At 38.2% G+C, this 4,267-nt stretch overlaps 1 non-coding gene across 1 annotated transcript; it reads left to right on the top strand.

Moving 5' to 3' along the window:
* The first annotated feature begins 3,833 nt into the window (after positions 1-3,833).
* LOC121213247 (small nucleolar RNA R71) lies at positions 3,834-3,940 on the top strand. The gene has a single exon (XR_005908628.1). It is a non-coding gene; the product is annotated as a small nucleolar RNA R71 (small nucleolar RNA).
* The last annotated feature ends 327 nt before the right edge of the window (positions 3,941-4,267 follow it).

Raw genomic sequence — 4,267 nt, 5'->3', positions numbered from 1 at the left:
AATTCTACCTCAATGATGTTTGTTCAAGGCATCTCATTTCTGTTGGTGACATTTCCAACCCTTTGACATTGATCACAACTCTTTACATAAGCATATGCATTTTTGAAAAGTGTTGGCCAAAAGAATCCAGCTTGCAATACCTTGACTGCAGTACGTGTACCTCCGAAATGCACCCCACTCAGAGTTGAGTAGTAATGATAGAGAATCTTATGTATTTCATTTTCTACCATGCATCTCCTTATCATTTGATCTACACACTTTTTAAACAAATATGGCTCTTCCCTGAAATAGTACTTCACATAATGAAGAAACATTTTCTTTTGATGGTACGTCTTATCAATCAGCATCAAACCAAAAGTTAAATAGTTAGAAATATCAACAAACCAAAGGGGTATTATGGACATGATTTACCTTTAGTATGTGTTCATCTGGAAATGTCTCCTGAATTGGTACAAGAGGAGAATTCCCTTCTTGTGGCTCCAATCTTGACAAGTGGTCTGCTACTTGGTTTTCTACTCCCTTTCTATCTTGAATTTCTAGATCGAACTCTTGAAGTAGAAGTACCCATTGGATCAGTCTTGGCTTAGTGTCTTTCTTGGCAAGTAAATACTTAATTGCTGAATCGTTCATAAAGACAAGATAGGATCAAAATTTGTCAAAAGCAAACACAATAGCAAGTAACTCTTTCTCTACTATCGTATAATTCAGTCAAGTGCTTGTAAGAGTCTGACTTACATAGTAGATGGGATGAAAATCTTTGTTCCTTCACTGGCCTATGACAACTCCTATCGCAAAGTCACTTGCATCGCACATCAATTCAAATGGCATATCCCAGTCTGGTGGGACGATTATGGGTGCCGAAACTAATCGAATCTTTAAATCATTGAAAGCTCTTATGCATTCCTCATCAAATTTGAGCATCGTGTCCTTCTCCAATAATTTGTATAAGGGTTTAGCAATTTTGGAGAAGTCCTTGACAAACCTTTGATAGAAACCGGCATGGCCCAAAAAGCTCCTAATACCCTTTACAGATGTTAGAGGTGGAAGTTTCTCAATAATGTCTACCTTTGCTTTATCTACCTCAATTCTATGTCTCGTTATCCGATGCCCTAGAACAATACCTTGTTGTACCATGAAATGACACTTTTCCCAGTTGAGTTTTGTTTATTCGTATCACCTTAGTACCTCTGCTAGATTTGCTAGGCAATCATCATATGTATCTCTAAATACTGACAAATCATCCATAAAGACTTCCAAGTATTTCTCAACCATATCAGTAAAAATAGACATCATACATCTTTGAAATGTCACAGGTGCATTACATAAACCAAATGGCATGTGTCTAAATGCAAATGTACCGTACAGGCAGTGCATGTTGTCTTATGTTGATCTTCTGATGCTACTATAATTTGGTTATACCCTGAATATCCATCAAGAAAATAGTAATAGTCTCGCCCCACGAGTCTATCCAGCATCTGGTCTAAAAAGGGTAAAGGAAAGTGATGTTTCCTAGTCGCCTTATTCAGCTTCCAGTAATCGGTGCAAATTCTCCATCTCGTAACTTTCTAATGGGTATTTACTCGTTATTCTTATTCTTAGTGACCGTAATACCTCTTTTCTTTGCCACGCACTGGACTGGACTTACCCATGAATTGTTTGAGATGGGGTAAATTATACCTGCATCTAACCACATGATTTCTTTTTTCACCATGTCCTTCATGATGGGGTTCAATCTTCGTTGTCCATCAATCGTCCATTTTTTCCATCTTTGAGGATAATCTTGTGCCTGCATACAGACAGACTAATACTGCGAATATCAACTATGGTCCATCTGGTAGCCTTCTTGAATTGTTTCAATACTAGGATGAGTTTCTCTTCTTGCTCAATAGTTAATGCTGCTAAAAGAATCACAAGCAGAGTAGAAGCATTACCTAAATAAACATATTTTAAATGTGAAGGAAGTACCTTGAGTTCTAATTTAGGTGGCTCTTCGATTGACACTTTTGGTTAGGCATAATCTTTATTCTCTAGCTCCAAAGATTCAAAACGGGATCGTGGATTAAATCCCCTTTGATTAGCTTCTAGCAAAGCTAAGTATTCATCCTCCTCTTTATCATTTGGAAGATCTGATGTCAAAATTTGTTCCAATGGATCTTTAACATAGTTGAGTTCTTTTTCCACGATTAAATTCTCTAAACCAGACACTACAGAACAATCATCAATTATGTCAGGAAATCACATAGACTTAAAAACATTAACTGTTAACTGATGTCCTGAATACACATAGTAAGCTCGCCCTTCTACACATCAACAAGGGTCCTTCCGATTACTAGGAAAGGCCTTCCTAGGATGATTGGCATTTCTTTGTTTACTTTAAAGTCTAGAACCACAAAGTCAACAGGAAAAATAAATTTGTTTACAAGTACCAATACGTCCTCGATTTTTCCTTCTAGATGTACTAAGGATCGATCTTCTAATTGTAGTGTAACCATAGTAGGTTTACCTTCACCTATCCTCAACTTCCTAAATATTGACATAGGCATCAAGTTAATACTCGCACCCAAGTCACATAGTGCCTTACCAAAATATGTTGCTCCAATGTTCCAAGGTATGGTAAAACATCCAGGATCCTTCAACTTTTAGGGTAGTTTGTCTTGATTCCTTTGTCAGGGCTATTGTCTCAAATTCTCCAAGCCTTCATTTTTTTGACAAGATGTCCTTCATGAATTTGACGTAGTTCAACAATTGTTCAAGTGCTTCAACCAACGGGATGTTGATATGAAGTTGCTTGAGTACTTCTACTTCTGCTTCTGAAGTCTTTGAGGGTAGGGTGGTGGAGGCTTCTTTACTTGAACTAGTTGATTTGTCCTCTGTGGTAATTCTACATCTAACTAATTTGTTAGTTGATCAGAATTAGCTGGTTCTGAAGTTACCTTGTCAAATTTTATAGATTCTGGTTCTGGTGAAACTAGAATTTCAATACTCGATTGATTTTCCTTTGAATCTTGAGCATCAGCTAGCTCCTTTTCAACTTTAACGATGTTGGGTTCTAATGTCTTTCGGTTCCTTAATGTTAATGCTTTACAATGATCCTTCCCTGGATTCCTTGGATTCTCTATATCACTAGGTAAAGCACCTTGTGGTCAATTTCTGAGTTTAGTTGCAAGCTGGCCCATTTGATTCTCCAAATTCCTTAGAGTGGCATCACTTTTTTCCATGTATGCCTTCAATAGATTCTCTAAGCTATTGGATGGTTCAGCTTGGGTTGGTTCTTAAACTTGTTGGGGGAAACCAGGTGGCTATGCCGGTCTAGGTTGGGCGTAAGTCTTACTGGTTCTCGCTCCTTGGTTACTCTAGGAAACATTCCAGTGGTTTCACCATGATGGGTTATAAAAATTGGATTGCAGTCCTTGCCTTCCTCGATTTTGGTTCTGGTTACCCATGTAATACACGGATCTTGGGTTCAATGGGCATTCTTCGAACAAATGTCCTTCCCACAATAGACATAGGCTACACTTTCAACTTGATTTAGTGGTTGAGCTACAAAACTATTAAACCCATTAGCGGTAAAATTTTTAAGCATTGAGGATACTGAGGATGCCTGAGATGCGGGTGAAGTGAGAGCGTTCACTTCATGTATTCTAGTGACTCGTCTTCCTGACGCTGCTCGATTGGTTGGCCATTGATAATTGTTACTGGCAATCCTCTTAATGATTTCATAAGCCTCATTATAAGATTTTGAAAGGAGAGCAGCATTAGTAAAAGCGTCCACTACCATCCTCATGTGTGCATTGAGACCATTATAAAACGTCTCAAGTTGGATGCAATGTGGGATTCCGTGATGAGGGCACTTCCGTAATAATTCTTTATACCTTTCCCATCCCTCATACAAGGACTCATCATCCATTTGTTGGAAAGTAGTGATATCATTCCTCAACTTAGCATTTTTGTTAGGCGGGAAATACTTCATAAGGAATCTTTCTGCTAACTCTTGCCATGTAGAAATTGAATTTGGTGGCAATCAGTTCAACCAGGCTTGAGCTCTGTCCCTTAGCAAATATGGGAACAACTTCAATTGTATTGCATCTTTGGATACTCTAGCTAACTTGAAAGAATCTCTCACCTCCATAAACAGTTTTAAGTGTAGATGAGGATCTTCAGTAGGCATTCCATTAAATTACCCCACTGTCTGAAGCATCTTAAACATGATTGGCTTCAGCTCAAACTGTTGTGTCTCAACTTTGGGTCTCCTAATACCCGGATTAAG

The sequence above is a fragment of the Gossypium hirsutum genome, chromosome A13, assembly GCF_007990345.1.
Source record: "Gossypium hirsutum isolate 1008001.06 chromosome A13, Gossypium_hirsutum_v2.1, whole genome shotgun sequence".
In the NCBI taxonomy this organism is placed as follows: Eukaryota; Viridiplantae; Streptophyta; class Magnoliopsida; order Malvales; family Malvaceae; genus Gossypium; species Gossypium hirsutum.
Note: the sequence above shows the minus strand (reverse complement) of the source record. Positions and strands in the feature narration are given on the sequence as shown.